This window comes from Taudactylus pleione, unplaced genomic scaffold (assembly GCF_031769625.1).
Source record: "Taudactylus pleione unplaced genomic scaffold, aTauple2 ptg000134l, whole genome shotgun sequence".
Lineage (NCBI taxonomy): Eukaryota > Metazoa > Chordata > Amphibia > Anura > Myobatrachidae > Taudactylus > Taudactylus pleione.
Genome location: NW_028284536.1, coordinates 5,245,007 through 5,264,316, shown reverse-complemented (window position 1 = coordinate 5,264,316; position 19,310 = coordinate 5,245,007). Strand labels below are relative to the sequence as shown.

At 35.2% G+C, this 19,310-nt stretch overlaps 10 non-coding genes across 10 annotated transcripts; all 10 read left to right on the top strand.

Annotated features, from left to right (window-relative positions):
* Window positions 1-577: 577 nt before the first annotated feature.
* Window positions 578-651, top strand: TRNAN-GUU (transfer RNA asparagine (anticodon GUU)). The gene has a single exon. It is a non-coding gene; the product is annotated as a tRNA-Asn (tRNA).
* Window positions 652-1,514: 863 nt separating this feature from the next.
* On the top strand, window positions 1,515-1,588 carry TRNAN-GUU (transfer RNA asparagine (anticodon GUU)). Its single transcript has one exon. It is a non-coding gene; the product is annotated as a tRNA-Asn (tRNA).
* An 804-nt stretch (window positions 1,589-2,392) lies between these two features.
* Window positions 2,393-2,466, top strand: TRNAN-GUU (transfer RNA asparagine (anticodon GUU)). The gene has a single exon. It is a non-coding gene; the product is annotated as a tRNA-Asn (tRNA).
* A 1,264-nt stretch (window positions 2,467-3,730) lies between these two features.
* TRNAN-GUU (transfer RNA asparagine (anticodon GUU)) lies at window positions 3,731-3,804 on the top strand. Its single transcript has one exon. It is a non-coding gene; the product is annotated as a tRNA-Asn (tRNA).
* A 2,737-nt stretch (window positions 3,805-6,541) lies between these two features.
* On the top strand, window positions 6,542-6,615 carry TRNAN-GUU (transfer RNA asparagine (anticodon GUU)). Its single transcript has one exon. It is a non-coding gene; the product is annotated as a tRNA-Asn (tRNA).
* An 863-nt stretch (window positions 6,616-7,478) lies between these two features.
* TRNAN-GUU (transfer RNA asparagine (anticodon GUU)) lies at window positions 7,479-7,552 on the top strand. The gene has a single exon. It is a non-coding gene; the product is annotated as a tRNA-Asn (tRNA).
* A 4,612-nt stretch (window positions 7,553-12,164) lies between these two features.
* Window positions 12,165-12,238, top strand: TRNAN-GUU (transfer RNA asparagine (anticodon GUU)). Its single transcript has one exon. It is a non-coding gene; the product is annotated as a tRNA-Asn (tRNA).
* An 863-nt stretch (window positions 12,239-13,101) lies between these two features.
* Window positions 13,102-13,175, top strand: TRNAN-GUU (transfer RNA asparagine (anticodon GUU)). Its single transcript has one exon. It is a non-coding gene; the product is annotated as a tRNA-Asn (tRNA).
* A 3,675-nt stretch (window positions 13,176-16,850) lies between these two features.
* Window positions 16,851-16,924, top strand: TRNAN-GUU (transfer RNA asparagine (anticodon GUU)). The gene has a single exon. It is a non-coding gene; the product is annotated as a tRNA-Asn (tRNA).
* Window positions 16,925-18,724: 1,800 nt separating this feature from the next.
* TRNAN-GUU (transfer RNA asparagine (anticodon GUU)) lies at window positions 18,725-18,798 on the top strand. Its single transcript has one exon. It is a non-coding gene; the product is annotated as a tRNA-Asn (tRNA).
* Window positions 18,799-19,310: the final 512 nt, after the last annotated feature.

Here is a 19,310-nt window from a genome sequence, read left to right as displayed (position 1 = left end):
AAAAACTTTATGAAGTTTGAAGATTTTTCTTACAAAATCATTGTCTTATTGCATCACCAAAGTGTAAGCTGGAAAGATGATTTTGATAAATTACTTGATAGAACACCTGATTTGCTCTTCTGGAGTCAATGTAGTTTGTTTTTCTCAATAACCATAGAAGTAATAGGGTAAAGTAAAGACATTATGTGGATTTTTTGCTACAGCACTTCTGTCAAAATACGATTTAAATGAGTTAAGATGATAATGGATTTTCCACTATAAGCAAAGACCAAAAAAGTCAAAATAACAATCCCAATTTTAGATTTGATAAATGAAAATAGCACATAGCAGAGGATGGTTTCGTTCCAACGACCTCTGGGTTATGGGCCCAGCACACTTCCGCTGCGCCACTCTGCTGCTCATGGAAGTGCTTAGAACTCAAGAAGGGTTGATTCATCACAAGAACATGGCAATGTGTTCCTTTTAATTAGCGAAAAATCCTAAAATAACTGTCCAGATTAGAGACTTTATAAACTTTGGCAAGGAAACTTTCCAGATCAATGTTTCTTAGCTGTTGCTAGTTTATGTCTCACATAGGGTCTCTGTGGCGCAATTGGTTAGCGCGTTCGGCTGTTAACCGGAAGGTTAGTGGTTCAATCCCACCCAGGGACGAGAATCTTCTATTAGTCAAATTTTGGGGAATTTTAGGTAGAGAAGTCAACATGTCAAACTACCTATTTTATGGTATGGTTCAAGACTTTCTCTGAAACAATTATCTCTAAAGTGAGTTTAATTTGATTTAAGCCAATTTATTCAACAATTAGAAAATACCTGAAGGTTAATGTTGTTCCTGGTGATATCTAATCAGCAGAATGCAACCTAGCAGTATTTTTAAGTGAAAGCCTGTGTTATGTTATAACCAGGTGTTATCTTATCAGTACAAAGGTAAGGATTTAAGAAAAACTTTATGAAGTTTGAAGATTTTTCTTACAAAATCATTGTCTTATTGCATCACCAAAGTGTAAGCTGGAAAGATGATTTTGATAAATTACTTGATAGAACACCTGATTTGCTCTTCTGGAGTCAATGTAGTTTGTTTTTCTCAATAACCATAGAAGTAATAGGGTAAAGTAAAGACATTATGTGGATTTTTTGCTACAGCACTTCTGTCAAAATACGATTTAAATGAGTTAAGATGATAATGGATTTTCCACTATAAGCAAAGACCAAAAAAGTCAAAATAGCAATCCCAATTTTAGATTTGATAAATGAAAATAGCACATAGCAGAGGATGGTTTCGATCCAACGACCTCTGGGTTATGGGCCCAGCACGCTTCCGCTGCGCCACTCTGCTGCTCATGGAAGTGCTTAGAACTCAAGAAGGGTTGATTCATCACAAGAACATGGCAATGTGTTCCTTTTAATTAGCGAAAAATCCTAAAATAACTGTACAGATTAGAGACTTTATAAACTTTGGCAAGGAAACTTTCCAGATCAATGTTTCTTAGCTGTTGTTAGTTTATGTCTCACATAGGGTCTCTGTGGCGCAATTGGTTAGCGCGTTCGGCTGTTAACCGGAAGGTTGGTGGTTCAATCCCACCCAGGGACGAAAATCTTCTATTAGTCAAATTTTGGGGATTTTTAGGTAGAGAAGTCAACATGTCAAACTACCTATTTTATGGTAGGTTTCAAGACTTTCTCTGAAACAATTATCTCTAAAGTGAGTTTAATTTGATTTAAGCCAATTTATTCAACATTTAGAAAATACCTGAAGGTTAATGTTGTTCCTGGTTACATCTAATCAGCAGAATGCAACCTAGCAGCATTTTTAAGTGGAAGCCTGTGTTATGTTAAAACCAGGTGTTATCTTATCAGTACAAAGGTAAGGAATTAAGAAAAACTTTTTGAAGTGTGAAGATTTTTCTTACAAAATCATTGTCTTATTGCATCACCAAAGTGTAAGCTGGAAAGATGATTTTGATAAATTACTTGTTAGATCACCTGATTTGCTCTTCTGGAGTTAATGTAGTTTGTTTTTCTCAATAACCATAGAAGTAATAGGGTAAAGTAAAGACATTATGTGGATTTTTTGCTACAGCACTTCTGTCAAAATACGAATTAAATGAGTTAAGATGATAATGGATTTTCTACTATAAGCAAAGACCAAAAAAGTCAAAATAGCAATCCCAATTTTAGATTTGATAAATGAAAATAGCACATAGCAGAGGATGGTTTCGATCCAATGACCTCTGGGTTATGGGCCCAGCACGCTTCCGCTGCGCCACTCTGCTGCTCATGGAAGTGCTTAGAAAATCCTAAAATAACTGTCCAGATTAGAGACTTTATAAACTTTGGCAAGGAAACTTTCCAGATCAATGTTTCTTAGCTGTTGTTAGTTTATATCCCACATAGGGTCTCTGTGGCGCAATTGGTTAGCGCTTTCGGCTGTTAACCGGAAGGTTGGTGGTTCAATCCCACCCAGGGATTTTCTACTATAAGCAAAGACCAAAAAAGTCAAAATAGCAATCCCAATTTTAGATTTGATAAATGAAAATAGCACATAGCAGAGGATGGTTTCGATCCAATGACCTCTGGGTTATGGGCCCAGCACGCTTCCGCTGCGCCACTCTGCTGCTCATGGAAGTGCTTAGAACTCAAGAAGGGTTGATTCATCAAAAGAACATGGCAATGTGTTCCTTTTAATTAATGAAAAATCCTAAAATAACTGTCCAGATTAGAGACTTTATAAACTTTGGTAAGGAAACTTTCCAGATCAATGTTTCTTAGCTGTTGTTTGTTTATGTCTCATGTAGGGTCTCTGTGGCACAATTGGCTAGCACGTTCGGCTGTTAATTGGAATATTGGTGGTTCAATCCCACCCAGGGATGAAAATCTTCTATTAGTCAAATTTTGGGGATTTTTAGGTAGAGAAGTCAACATGTCAAACTACCTATTTTATGGTAGGGTTCAAGACTTTCTCTGAAACAATTATCTCTAAAGTGAGTTTAATTTGATTTAAGCCAATTTATTCAACATTTAGAAAATACCTGAAGGTTAATGTTGTTCCTGGTGATATCTAATCAGCAGAATGCAACCTAGCAGCATTTTTAAGTGGAAGCCTGTGTTATGTTAAAACCAGGTGTTATCTTATCAGTACAAAGGTAAGGAATTAAGAAAAACTTTTTCAAGTGTGAAGATTTTTCTTACAAAATCATTGTCTTATTGCATCACCAAAGTGTAAGCTGGAAAGATGATTTTGATAAATTACTTGTTAGATCACCTGATTTGCTCTTCTGGAGTCAATGTAGTTTGTTTTTCTCAATAACCATAGAAGTAATAGGGTAAATTAAAGACATTATGTGGATTTTTTGCTACAGCACTTCTGTCAAAATACGAATAAAATGAGTTAAGATGATAATGGATTTTCTACTATAAGCAAAGACCAAAAAAGTCAAAATAGCAATCCCAATTTTAGATTTGATAAATGAAAATAGCACATAGCAGAGGATGGTTTCGATCCATCGACCTCTGGGTTATGGGCCCAGCACGCTTCCGCTGCGCCACTCTGCTGCTCATGGAAGTGTTTAGAACTCAAGAAGGGTTGATTCATCACAAGAACATGGCAATGTGTTCCTTTTAATTAGTGAAAAATCCTAAAATAACTGTCCAGATTAGAGACTTTATAAACTTTGGCAAGGAAACTTTCCAGATCAATGTTTCTTAGCTGTTGTTAGTTTATATCCCACATAGGGTCTCTGTGGCGCAATTGGTTAGCGCTTTCGGCTGTTAACCGGAAGGTTGGTGGTTCAATCCCACCCAGGGACGAGAATCTTCTATTAGTCAAATTTTGGGGAATTTTAGGTAGAGAAGTCAACATGTCTAACTACCTATTTTATGGTAGGGTTCAAGACTTTCTCTGAAACAATTATCTCTAAAGTGAGTTTAATTTGATTTAAGCCAATTTATTCAACAATTAGAAAATACCTGAAGGTTAATGTTGTTCCTGGTGATATCTAATCAGCAGAATGCAACCTAGCAGTATTTTTAAGTGAAAGCCTGTGTTATGTTATAACCAGGTGTTATCTTATCAGTACAAAGGTAAGGAATTAAGAAAAACTTTATGAAGTTTGAAGATTTTTCTTACAAAATCATTGTCTTATTGCATCACCAAAGTGTAAGCTGGAAAGATGATTTTGATAAATTACTTGATAGAACACCTGTTTTGCTCTTCTGGAGTCAATGTAGTTTGTTTTTCTCAATAACCATAGAAGTAATAGGGTAAAGTAAAGACATTATGTGGATTTTTTGCTACAGCACTTCTGTCAAAATACGATTTAAATGAGTTAAGATGATAATGGATTTTCCACTATAAGCAAAGACCAAAAAAGTCAAAATAACAATCCCAATTTTAGATTTGATAAATGAAAATAGCACATAGCAGAGGATGGTTTCGATCCAACGACCTCTGGGTTATGGGCCCAGCACACTTCCGCTGCGCCACTCTGCTGCTCATGGAAGTGCTTAGAACTCAAGAAGGGTTGATTCATCACAAGAACATGGCAATGTGTTCCTTTTAATTAGCGAAAAATCCTAAAATAACTGTCCAGATTAGAGACTTTATAAACTTTGGCAAGGAAACTTTCCAGATCAATGTTTCTTAGCTGTTGTTAGTTTATGTCTCACATAGGGTCTCTGTGGCACAATTGGTTAGCACGTTCGGCTGTTAATTGGAATATTGGTGGTTCAATCCCACCCAGGGACGAAAATCTTCTATTAGTCAAATTTTGGGGATTTTTAGGTAGAGAAGTCAACATGTCAAACTACCTATTTTATGGTAGGGTTCAAGACTTTCTCTGAAACAATTATCTCTAAAGTGAGTTTAATTTGATTTAAGCCAATTTATTCAACAATTAGAAAATACCTGAAGGTTAATGTTGTTCCTGGTGATATCTAATCAGCAGAATGCAACCTAGCAGCATTTTTAAGTGAAAGCCTGTGTTATGTTATAACCAGGTGTTATCTTATCAGTACAAAGGTAAGGAATTAAGAAAAACTTTATGAAGTTTGAAGATTTTTCTTACAAAATCATTGTCTTATTGCATCACCAAAGTGTAAGCTGGAAAGATGATTTTGATAAATTACTTGTTTGAACACCTGATTTGCTCTTCTGGAGTCAATGTAGTTTGTTTTTCTCAATAACCAAAGAAGTAATAGGGTAAAGTAAAGACATTATGTGGATTTTTTGATACAGCACTTCTGTCAAAATACAATTTAAATGAGTTAAGATGATAATGGATTTTCTACTATAATCAAAGACCAAAAAAGTCAAAATAGCAATCCCAATTTTAGATTTGATAAATGAAAATAGCACATAGCAGAGGATGGTTTCAATCCAATGACCTCTGGGTTATGGGCCCAGCACGCTTCCGCTGCGCCACTCTGCTGCTCATGGAAGTGCTTAGAACTCAAGAAGGGTTGATTCATCACAAGAACATGGCAATGTGTTCCTTTTAATTAATGAAAAATCCTAAAATAACTGTCCAGATTAGAGACTTTATAAACTTTGGTAAGGAAACTTTCCAGATCAATGTTTCTTAGCTGTTGTTTGTTTATGTCTCATATAGGGTCTCTGTGGCACAATTGGTTAGCACGTTCGGCTGTTAATTGGAATATTGGTGGTTCAATCCCACCCAGGGATGAAAATCTTCTATTAGTCAAATTTTGGGGATTTTTAGGTAGAGAAGTCAACTTGTCAAACTACCTATTTTATGGTAGGGTTCAAGACTTTCTCTGAAACAATTATCTCTAAAGTGAGTTTAATTTGATTTAAGCCAATTTATTCAACATTTAGAAAATACCTGAAGGTTAATGTTGTTCCTGGTGATATCTAATCAGCAGAATGCAACCTAGCAGCATTTTTAAGTGGAAGCCTGTGTTATGTTAAAACCAGGTGTTATCTTATCAGTACAAAGGTAAGGAATTAAGAAAAACTTTTTCAAGTGTGAAGATTTTTCTTACAAAATCATTGTCTTATTGCATCACCAAAGTGTAAGCTGGAAAGATGATTTTGATAAATTACTTGTTAGATCACCTGATTTGCTCTTCTGGAGTCAATGTAGTTTGTTTTTCTCAATAACCATAGAAGTAATAGGGTAAATTAAAGACATTATGTGGATTTCTTGCTACAGCACTTCTGTCAAAATACGAATAAAATGAGTTAAGATGATAATGGATTTTCTACTATAAGCAAAGACCAAAAAAGTCAAAATAGCAATCCCAATTTTAGATTTGATAAATGAAAATAGCACATAGCAGAGGATGGTTTCGATCCATCGACCTCTGGGTTATGGGCCCAGCACGCTTCCGCTGCGCCACTCTGCTGCTCATGGAAGTGCTTAGAACTCAAGAAGGGTTGATTCATCACAAGAACATGGCAATGTGTTCCTTTTAATTAACGAAAAATCCTAAAATAACTGTCCAGAATAGAGACTTTATAAACTTTGGCAAGGAAACTTTCCAGATCAATGTTTCTTAGCTGTTGTTAGTTTATATCTCACATAGGGTCTCTGTGGTGCAATTGGTTAGCGCGTTCGGCTGTTAACCGGAAGGTTGGTGGTTCAATCCCACCCAGGGACGAGAATATTCTATCAGTCAAATTTTGGGGAATTTTAGGTAGAGAAGTCAACATGTCAAACTACCTATTTTATGTTAGGGTTCAAGACTTTCTCTGAAACAATTATCTCTAAAGTGAGTTTAATTTGATTTAAGCCAATTTATTCAACATTTAGAAAATACCTGAAGGTAAATGTTGTTCCTGGTTATATCTAATCAGCAGAATGCAACCTAGCAGCATTTTTAAGTGGAAGCCTGTGTTATGTTATAACCAGGTGTTATCTTATCAGTACAAAGGTAAGGAATTAAGAAAAACTTTTTGAAGTGTGAAGATTTTTCTTACAAAATCATTGTCTTATTGCATCACCAAAGTGTAAGCTGGAAAGATGATTTTGATAAATTACTTGATAGAACACCTGATTTGCTCTTCTGGAGTCAATGTAGTTTGTTTTTCTCAATAACCATAGAAGTAATAGGGTAAAGTAAAGACATTATGTGGATTTTTTGCTACAGCACTTCTGTCAAAATACGATTTAAATGAGTTAAGATGATAATGGATTTTCCACTATAAGCAAAGACCAAAAAAGTCAAAATAGCAATCCCAATTTTAGATTTGATAAATGAAAATAGCACATAGCAGAGGATGGTTTCGATCCAACGACCTCTGGGCTATGGGCCCATCACGCTTCCGCTGCGCCACTCTGCTGCTCATGGAAGTGTTTAGAACTCAAGAAGGGTTGATTCATCACAAGAACATGGCAATGTGTTCCTTTTAATTAGTGAAAAATCCTAAAATAACTGTCCAGATTAGAGACTTTATAAACTTTGGCAAGGAAACTTTCCAGATCAATGTTTCTTAGCTGTTGTTAGTTTATATCTCACATAGGGTCTCTGTGGCGCAATTGGTTAGCGCTTTCGGCTGTTAACCGGAAGGTTGGTGGTTCAATCCCACCCAGGGACGAGAATCTTCTATTAGTCAAATTTTGGGGAATTTTAGGTAGAGAAGTCAACATGTCTAACTACCTATTTTATGGTAGGGTTCAAGACTTTCTCTGAAACAATTATCTCTAAAGTGAGTTTAATTTGATTTAAGCCAATTTATTCAACAATTAGAAAATACCTGAAGGTTAATGTTGTTCCTGGTGATATCTAATCAGCAGAATGCAACCTAGCAGTATTTTTAAGTGAAAGCCTGTGTTATGTTATAACCAGGTGTTATCTTATCAGTACAAAGGTAAGGAATTAAGAAAAACTTTATGAAGTTTGAAGATTTTTCTTACAAAATCATTGTCTTATTGCATCACCAAAGTGTAAGCTGGAAAGATGATTTTGATAAATTACTTGATAGAACACCTGATTTGCTCTTCTGGAGTCAATGTAGTTTGTTTTTCTCAATAACCATAGAAGTAATAGGGTAAAGTAAAGACATTATGTGGATTTTTTGCTACAGCACTTCTGTCAAAATACGATTTAAATGAGTTAAGATGATAATGGATTTTCCACTATAAGCAAAGACCAAAAAAGTCAAAATAACAATCCCAATTTTAGATTTGATAAATGAAAATAGCACATAGCAGAGGATGGTTTCGTTCCAACGACCTCTGGGTTATGGGCCCAGCACACTTCCGCTGCGCCACTCTGCTGCTCATGGAAGTGCTTAGAACTCAAGAAGGGTTGATTCATCACAAGAACATGGCAATGTGTTCCTTTTAATTAGCGAAAAATCCTAAAATAACTGTCCAGATTAGAGACTTTATAAACTTTGGCAAGGAAACTTTCCAGATCAATGTTTCTTAGCTGTTGTATAGTTTATGTCTCACATAGGGTCTCTGTGGCACAATTGGTTAGCACGTTCGGCTGTTAATTGGAATATTGGTGGTTCAATCCCACCCAGGGACGAAAATCTTCTATTAGTCAAATTTTGGGGATTTTTAGGTAGAGAAGTCAACATGTCAAACTACCTATTTTATGGTAGGGTTCAAGACTTTCTCTGAAACAATTATCTCTAAAGTGAGTTTAATTTGATTTAAGCCAATTTATTCAACAATTAGAAAATACCTGAAGGTTAATGTTGTTCCTGGTGATATCTAATCAGCAGAATGCAACCTAGCAGCATTTTTAAGTGAAAGCCTGTGTTATGTTATAACCAGGTGTTATCTTATCAGTACAAAGGTAAGGAATTAAGAAAAACTTTATGAAGTTTGAAGATTTTTCTTACAAAATCATTGTCTTATTGCATCACCAAAGTGTAAGCTGGAAAGATGATTTTGATAAATTACTTGTTTGAACACCTGATTTGCTCTTCTGGAGTCAATGTAGTTTGTTTTTCTCAATAACCAAAGAAGTAATAGGGTAAAGTAAAGACATTATGTGGATTTTTTGATACAGCACTTCTGTCAAAATACGATTTAAATGAGTTAAGATGATAATGGATTTTCCACTATAAGCAAAGACCAAAAAAGTCAAAATAACAATCCCAATTTTAGATTTGATAAATGAAAATAGCACATAGCAGAGGATGGTTTCGATCCAACGACCTCTGGGTTATGGGCCCAGCACACTTCCGCTGCGCCACTCTGCTGCTCATGGAAGTGCTTAGAACTCAAGAAGGGTTGATTCATCACAAGAACATGGCAATGTGTTCCTTTTAATTAGCGAAAAATCCTAAAATAACTGTCCAGATTAGAGACTTTATAAACTTTGGCAAGGAAACTTTCCAGATCAATGTTTCTTAGCTGTTGTTAGTTTATGTCTCACATAGGGTCTCTGTGGCACAATTGGTTAGCACGTTCGGCTGTTAATTGGAATATTGGTGGTTCAATCCCACCCAGGGACGAAAATCTTCTATTAGTCAAATTTTGGGGATTTTTAGGTAGAGAAGTCAACATGTCAAACTACCTATTTTATGGTAGGGTTCAAGACTTTCTCTGAAACAATTATCTCTAAAGTGAGTTTAATTTGATTTAAGCCAATTTATTCAACAATTAGAAAATACCTGAAGGTTAATGTTGTTCCTGGTGATATCTAATCAGCAGAATGCAACCTAGCAGCATTTTTAAGTGAAAGCCTGTGTTATGTTATAACCAGGTGTTATCTTATCAGTACAAAGGTAAGGAATTAAGAAAAACTTTATGAAGTTTGAAGATTTTTCTTACAAAATCATTGTCTTATTGCATCACCAAAGTGTAAGCTGGAAAGATGATTTTGATAAATTACTTGATAGAACACCTGTTTTGCTCTTCTGGAGTCAATGTAGTTTGTTTTTCTCAATAACCATAGAAGTAATAGGGTAAAGTAAAGACATTATGTGGATTTTTTGCTACAGCACTTCTGTCAAAATACGATTTAAATGAGTTAAGATGATAATGGATTTTCCACTATAAGCAAAGACCAAAAAAGTCAAAATAACAATCCCAATTTTAGATTTGATAAATGAAAATAGCACATAGCAGAGGATGGTTTCGATCCAACGACCTCTGGGTTATGGGCCCAGCACACTTCCGCTGCGCCACTCTGCTGCTCATGGAAGTGCTTAGAACTCAAGAAGGGTTGATTCATCACAAGAACATGGCAATGTGTTCCTTTTAATTAGCGAAAAATCCTAAAATAACTGTCCAGATTAGAGACTTTATAAACTTTGGCAAGGAAACTTTCCAGATCAATGTTTCTTAGCTGTTGTTAGTTTATGTCTCACATAGGGTCTCTGTGGCACAATTGGTTAGCACGTTCGGCTGTTAATTGGAATATTGGTGGTTCAATCCCACCCAGGGACGAAAATCTTCTATTAGTCAAATTTTGGGGATTTTTAGGTAGAGAAGTCAACATGTCAAACTACCTATTTTATGGTAGGGTTCAAGACTTTCTCTGAAACAATTATCTCTAAAGTGAGTTTAATTTGATTTAAGCCAATTTATTCAACAATTAGAAAATACCTGAAGGTTAATGTTGTTCCTGGTGATATCTAATCAGCAGAATGCAACCTAGCAGCATTTTTAAGTGAAAGCCTGTGTTATGTTATAACCAGGTGTTATCTTATCAGTACAAAGGTAAGGAATTAAGAAAAACTTTATGAAGTTTGAAGATTTTTCTTACAAAATCATTGTCTTATTGCATCACCAAAGTGTAAGCTGGAAAGATGATTTTGATAAATTACTTGTTTGAACACCTGATTTGCTCTTCTGGAGTCAATGTAGTTTGTTTTTCTCAATAACCAAAGAAGTAATAGGGTAAAGTAAAGACATTATGTGGATTTTTTGATACAGCACTTCTGTCAAAATACAATTTAAATGAGTTAAGATGATAATGGATTTTCTACTATAATCAAAGACCAAAAAAGTCAAAATAGCAATCCCAATTTTAGATTTGATAAATGAAAATAGCACATAGCAGAGGATGGTTTCAATCCAATGACCTCTGGGTTATGGGCCCAGCACGCTTCCGCTGCGCCACTCTGCTGCTCATGGAAGTGCTTAGAACTCAAGAAGGGTTGATTCATCACAAGAACATGGCAATGTGTTCCTTTTAATTAATGAAAAATCCTAAAATAACTGTCCAGATTAGAGACTTTATAAACTTTGGTAAGGAAACTTTCCAGATCAATGTTTCTTAGCTGTTGTTTGTTTATGTCTCATATAGGGTCTCTGTGGCACAATTGGTTAGCACGTTCGGCTGTTAATTGGAATATTGGTGGTTCAATCCCACCCAGGGATGAAAATCTTCTATTAGTCAAATTTTGGGGATTTTTAGGTAGAGAAGTCAACTTGTCAAACTACCTATTTTATGGTAGGGTTCAAGACTTTCTCTGAAACAATTATCTCTAAAGTGAGTTTAATTTGATTTAAGCCAATTTATTCAACATTTAGAAAATACCTGAAGGTTAATGTTGTTCCTGGTGATATCTAATCAGCAGAATGCAACCTAGCAGCATTTTTAAGTGGAAGCCTGTGTTATGTTAAAACCAGGTGTTATCTTATCAGTACAAAGGTAAGGAATTAAGAAAAACTTTTTCAAGTGTGAAGATTTTTCTTACAAAATCATTGTCTTATTGCATCACCAAAGTGTAAGCTGGAAAGATGATTTTGATAAATTACTTGTTAGATCACCTGATTTGCTCTTCTGGAGTCAATGTAGTTTGTTTTTCTCAATAACCATAGAAGTAATAGGGTAAATTAAAGACATTATGTGGATTTCTTGCTACAGCACTTCTGTCAAAATACGAATAAAATGAGTTAAGATGATAATGGATTTTCTACTATAAGCAAAGACCAAAAAAGTCAAAATAGCAATCCCAATTTTAGATTTGATAAATGAAAATAGCACATAGCAGAGGATGGTTTCGATCCATCGACCTCTGGGTTATGGGCCCAGCACGCTTCCGCTGCGCCACTCTGCTGCTCATGGAAGTGCTTAGAACTCAAGAAGGGTTGATTCATCACAAGAACATGGCAATGTGTTCCTTTTAATTAACGAAAAATCCTAAAATAACTGTCCAGAATAGAGACTTTATAAACTTTGGCAAGGAAACTTTCCAGATCAATGTTTCTTAGCTGTTGTTAGTTTATATCTCACATAGGGTCTCTGTGGTGCAATTGGTTAGCGCGTTCGGCTGTTAACCGGAAGGTTGGTGGTTCAATCCCACCCAGGGACGAGAATATTCTATCAGTCAAATTTTGGGGAATTTTAGGTAGAGAAGTCAACATGTCAAACTACCTATTTTATGTTAGGGTTCAAGACTTTCTCTGAAACAATTATCTCTAAAGTGAGTTTAATTTGATTTAAGCCAATTTATTCAACATTTAGAAAATACCTGAAGGTAAATGTTGTTCCTGGTTATATCTAATCAGCAGAATGCAACCTAGCAGCATTTTTAAGTGGAAGCCTGTGTTATGTTATAACCAGGTGTTATCTTATCAGTACAAAGGTAAGGAATTAAGAAAAACTTTTTGAAGTGTGAAGATTTTTCTTACAAAATCATTGTCTTATTGCATCACCAAAGTGTAAGCTGGAAAGATGATTTTGATAAATTACTTGATAGAACACCTGATTTGCTCTTCTGGAGTCAATGTAGTTTGTTTTTCTCAATAACCATAGAAGTAATAGGGTAAAGTAAAGACATTATGTGGATTTTTTGCTACAGCACTTCTGTCAAAATACGATTTAAATGAGTTAAGATGATAATGGATTTTCCACTATAAGCAAAGACCAAAAAAGTCAAAATAGCAATCCCAATTTTAGATTTGATAAATGAAAATAGCACATAGCAGAGGATGGTTTCGATCCAACGACCTCTGGGCTATGGGCCCATCACGCTTCCGCTGCGCCACTCTGCTGCTCATGGAAGTGTTTAGAACTCAAGAAGGGTTGATTCATCACAAGAACATGGCAATGTGTTCCTTTTAATTAGTGAAAAATCCTAAAATAACTGTCCAGATTAGAGACTTTATAAACTTTGGCAAGGAAACTTTCCAGATCAATGTTTCTTAGCTGTTGTTAGTTTATATCTCACATAGGGTCTCTGTGGCGCAATTGGTTAGCGCTTTCGGCTGTTAACCGGAAGGTTGGTGGTTCAATCCCACCCAGGGACGAGAATCTTCTATTAGTCAAATTTTGGGGAATTTTAGGTAGAGAAGTCAACATGTCTAACTACCTATTTTATGGTAGGGTTCAAGACTTTCTCTGAAACAATTATCTCTAAAGTGAGTTTAATTTGATTTAAGCCAATTTATTCAACAATTAGAAAATACCTGAAGGTTAATGTTGTTCCTGGTGATATCTAATCAGCAGAATGCAACCTAGCAGTATTTTTAAGTGAAAGCCTGTGTTATGTTATAACCAGGTGTTATCTTATCAGTACAAAGGTAAGGAATTAAGAAAAACTTTATGAAGTTTGAAGATTTTTCTTACAAAATCATTGTCTTATTGCATCACCAAAGTGTAAGCTGGAAAGATGATTTTGATAAATTACTTGATAGAACACCTGATTTGCTCTTCTGGAGTCAATGTAGTTTGTTTTTCTCAATAACCATAGAAGTAATAGGGTAAAGTAAAGACATTATGTGGATTTTTTGCTACAGCACTTCTGTCAAAATACGATTTAAATGAGTTAAGATGATAATGGATTTTCCACTATAAGCAAAGACCAAAAAAGTCAAAATAACAATCCCAATTTTAGATTTGATAAATGAAAATAGCACATAGCAGAGGATGGTTTCGTTCCAACGACCTCTGGGTTATGGGCCCAGCACACTTCCGCTGCGCCACTCTGCTGCTCATGGAAGTGCTTAGAACTCAAGAAGGGTTGATTCATCACAAGAACATGGCAATGTGTTCCTTTTAATTAGCGAAAAATCCTAAAATAACTGTCCAGATTAGAGACTTTATAAACTTTGGCAAGGAAACTTTCCAGATCAATGTTTCTTAGCTGTTGTATAGTTTATGTCTCACATAGGGTCTCTGTGGCACAATTGGTTAGCACGTTCGGCTGTTAATTGGAATATTGGTGGTTCAATCCCACCCAGGGACGAAAATCTTCTATTAGTCAAATTTTGGGGATTTTTAGGTAGAGAAGTCAACATGTCAAACTACCTATTTTATGGTAGGGTTCAAGACTTTCTCTGAAACAATTATCTCTAAAGTGAGTTTAATTTGATTTAAGCCAATTTATTCAACAATTAGAAAATACCTGAAGGTTAATGTTGTTCCTGGTGATATCTAATCAGCAGAATGCAACCTAGCAGCATTTTTAAGTGAAAGCCTGTGTTATGTTATAACCAGGTGTTATCTTATCAGTACAAAGGTAAGGAATTAAGAAAAACTTTATGAAGTTTGAAGATTTTTCTTACAAAATCATTGTCTTATTGCATCACCAAAGTGTAAGCTGGAAAGATGATTTTGATAAATTACTTGTTTGAACACCTGATTTGCTCTTCTGGAGTCAATGTAGTTTGTTTTTCTCAATAACCAAAGAAGTAATAGGGTAAAGTAAAGACATTATGTGGATTTTTTGATACAGCACTTCTGTCAAAATACGATTTAAATGAGTTAAGATGATAATGGATTTTCCACTATAAGCAAAGACCAAAAAAGTCAAAATAACAATCCCAATTTTAGATTTGATAAATGAAAATAGCACATAGCAGAGGATGGTTTCGATCCAACGACCTCTGGGTTATGGGCCCAGCACACTTCCGCTGCGCCACTCTGCTGCTCATGGAAGTGCTTAGAACTCAAGAAGGGTTGATTCATCACAAGAACATGGCAATGTGTTCCTTTTAATTAGCGAAAAATCCTAAAATAACTGTCCAGATTAGAGACTTTATAAACTTTGGCAAGGAAACTTTCCAGATCAATGTTTCTTAGCTGTTGTTAGTTTATGTCTCACATAGGGTCTCTGTGGCACAATTGGTTAGCACGTTCGGCTGTTAATTGGAATATTGGTGGTTCAATCCCACCCAGGGACGAAAATCTTCTATTAGTCAAATTTTGGGGATTTTTAGGTAGAGAAGTCAACATGTCAAACTACCTATTTTATGGTAGGGTTCAAGACTTTCTCTGAAACAATTATCTCTAAAGTGAGTTTAATTTGATTTAAGCCAATTTATTCAACAATTAGAAAATACCTGAAGGTTAATGTTGTTCCTGGTGATATCTAATCAGCAGAATGCAACCTAGCAGCATTTTTAAGTGAAAGCCTGTGTTATGTTATAACCAGGTGTTATCTTATCAGTACAAAGGTAAGGAATTAAGAAAAACTTTATGAAGTTTGAAGATTTTTCTTACAAAATCATTGTCTTATTGCATCACCAAAGTGTAAGCTGGAAAGATGATTTTGATAAATTACTTGTTTGAACACCTGATTTGCTCTTCTGAAATCAATGTAGTTTGTTTTTCTCAATAACCAAAGAAGTAATAGGGTAAAGTAAAGACATTATGTGGATTTTTTGATACAGCACTTCTGTCAAAATACAATTTAAATGAGTTAAGATGATAATGGATTTTCTACTATAATCAAAGACCAAAAAAGTCAAAATAGCAATCCCAATTTTAGATTTGATAAATGAAAATAGCACATAGCAGAGGATGGTTTCAATCCAATGACCTCTGGGTTATGGGCCCAGCACACTTCCGCTGCGCCACTCTGCTGCTCATGGAAGTGCTTAGAACTCAAGAAGGGTTGATTCATCACAAGAACATGGCAATGTGTTCCTTTTAATTAATGAAAAATCCTAAAATAACTGTCCAGATTAGAGACTTTATAAACTTTGGTAAGGAAACTTTCCAGATCAATGTTTCTTAGCTGTTGTTTGTTTAAGTCTCATATAGGGTCTCTGTGGCACAATTGGTTAGCACGTTCGGCTGTTAATTGGAATATTGGTGGTTCAATCCCACCCAGGGATGAAAATCTTCTATTAGTCAAATTTTGGGGATTTTTAGGTAGAGAAGTCAACTTGTCAAACTACCTATTTTATGGTAGGGTTCAAGACTTTCTCTGAAACAATTATCTCTAAAGTGAGTTTAATTTGATTTAAGCCAATTTATTCAACATTTAGAAAATACCTGAAGGTTAATGTTGTTCCTGGTGATATCTAATCAGCAGAATGCAACCTAGCAGAATTTTTAAGTGGAAGCCTGTGTTATGTTAAAACCAGGTGTTATCTTATCAGTACAAAGGTAAGGAATTAAGAAAAACTTTTTCAAGTGTGAAGATTTTTCTTACAAAATCATTGTCTTATTGCATCACCAAAGTGTAAGCTGGAAAGATGATTTTGATAAATTTCTTGTTAGATCACCTGATTTGCTCTTCTGGAGTCAATGTAGTTTGTTTTTCTCAATAACCATAGAAGTAATAGGGTAAATTAAAGACATTATGTGGATTTTTTGCTACAGCACTTCTGTCAAAATACGAATAAAATGAGTTAAGATGATAATGGATTTTCTACTATAAGCAAAGACCAAAAAAGTCAAAATAGCAATCCCAATTTTAGATTTGATAAATGAAAATAGCACATAGCAGAGGATGGTTTCGATCCATCGACCTCTGGGTTATGGGCCCAGCACGCTTCCGCTGCGCCACTCTGCTGCTCATGGAAGTGCTTAGAACTCAAGAAGGGTTGATTCATCACAAGAACATGGCAATGTGTTCCTTTTAATTAACGAAAAATCCTAAAATAACTGTCCAGAATAGAGACTTTATAAACTTTGGCAAGGAAACTTTCCAGATCAATGTTTCTTAGCTGTTGTTAGTTTATATCTCACATAGGGTCTCTGTGGTGCAATTGGTTAGCGCGTTCGGTTGTTAACCGGAAGGTTGGTGGTTCAATCCCACCCAGGGACGAAAATCTTCTATTAGTCAAATTTTGGGGATTTTTAGGTAGAGAAGTCAACATGTCAAACTACCTATTTTATGGTAGGTTTCAAGACTTTCTCTGAAACAATTATCTCTAAAGTGAGTTTAATTTGATTTAAGCCAATTTATTCAACATTTAGAAAATACCTGAAGGTTAATGTTGTTCCTGGTTACATCTAATCAGCAGAATGCAACCTAGCAGCATTTTTAAGTGGAAGCCTGTGTTATGTTAAAACCAGGTGTTATCTTATCAGTACAAAGGTAAGGAATTAAGAAAAACTTTTTGAAGTGTGAAGATTTTTCTTACAAAATCATTGTCTTTTTGCATCACCAAAGTGTAAGCTGGAAAGATGATTTTGATAAATTACTTGTTAGATCACCTGATTTGCTCTTCTGGAGTCAATGTAGTTTGTTTTTCTCAATAACCATAGAAGTAATAGGGTAAAGTAAAGACATTATGTGGATTTTTTGCTACAGCACTTCTGTCAAAATACGAATTAAATGAGTTAAGATGATAATGGATTTTCTACTATAAGCAAAGACCAAAAAAGTCAAAATAGCAATCCCAATTTTAGATTTGATAAATGAAAATAGCACATAGCAGAGGATGGTTTCGATCCAATGACCTCTGAGTTATGGGCCCAGCACGCTTCCGCTGCGCCACTCTGCTGCTCATGGAAGTGCTTAGAACTCAAGAAGGGTTGATTCATCAAAAGAACATGGCAATGTGTTCCTTTTAATTAATGAAAAATCCTAAAATAACTGTCCAGATTAGAGACTTTATAAACTTTGGTAAGGAAACTTTCCAGATCAATGTTTCTTAGCTGTTGTTTGTTTATGTCTCATGTAGGGTCTCTGTGGCACAATTGGCTAGCACGTTCGGCTGTTAATTGGAATATTGGTGGTTCAATCCCACCCAGGGATGAAAATCTTCTATTAGTCAAATTTTGGGGATTTTTAGGTAGAGAAGTCAACATGTCAAACTACCTATTTTATGGTAGGGTTCAAGACTTTCTCTGAAACAATTATCTCTAAAGTGAGTTTAATTTGATTTAAGCCAATTTATTCAACATTTAGAAAATACCTGAAGGTTAATGTTGTTCCTGGTGATATCTAATCAGCAGAATGCAACCTAGCAGCATTTTTAAGTGGAAGCCTGTGTTATGTTAAAACCAGGTGTTATCTTATCAGTACAAAGGTAAGGAATTAAGAAAAACTTTTTCAAGTGTGAAGATTTTTCTTACAAAATCATTGTCTTATTGCATCACCAAAGTGTAAGCTGGAAAGATGATTTTGATAAATTACTTGTTAGATCACCTGATTTGCTCTTCTGGAGTCAATGTAGTTTGTTTTTCTCAATAACCATAGAAGTAATAGGGTAAATTAAAGACATTATGTGGATTTTTTGCTACAGCACTTCTGTCAAAATACGAATAAAATGAGTTAAGATGATAATGGATTTTCTACTATAAGCAAAGACCAAAAAAGTCAAAATAGCAATCCCAATTTTAGATTTGATAAATGAAAATAGCACATAGCAGAGGATGGTTTCGATCCATCGACCTCTGGGTTATGGGCCCAGCACGCTTCCGCTGCGCCACTCTGCTGCTCATGGAAGTGCTTAGAACTCAAGAAGGGTTGATTCATCACAAGAACATGGCAATGTGTTCCTTTTAATTAACGAAAAATCCTAAAATAACTGTCCAGAATAGAGACTTTATAAACTTTGGCAAGGAAACTTTCCAGATCAATGTTTCTTAGCTGTTGTTAGTTTATGTCTCACATAGGGTCTCTGTGGTGCAATTGGTTAGCGCGTTCGGCTGTTAACCGGAAGGTTGGTGGTTCAATCCCACCCAGGGACGAGAATATTCTATCAGTCAAATTTTGGGGAATTTTAGGTAGAGAAGTCAACATGTCAAACTACCTATTTTATGTTAGGGTTCAAGACTTTCTCTGAAACAATTATCTCTAAAGTGAGTTTAATTTGATTTAAGCCAATTTATTCAACATTTAGAAAATACCTGAAGGTAAATGTTGTTCCAGGTTATATCTAATCAGCAGAATGCAACCTAGCAGCATTTTTAAGTGGAAGCCTGTGTTATGTTATAACCAGGTGTTATCTTATCAGTACAAAGGTAAGGAATTAAGAAAAACTTTTTGAAGTGTGAAGATTTTTCTTACAAAATCATTGTCTTATTGCATCACCAAAGTGTAAGCTGGAAAGATGATTTTGATAAATTACTTGATAGAACACCTGATTTGCTCTTCTGGAGTCAATGTAGTTTGTTTTTCTCAATAACCATAGAAGTAATAGGGTAAAGTAAAGACATTATGTGGATTTTTTGCTACAGCACTTCTGTCAAAATACGATTTA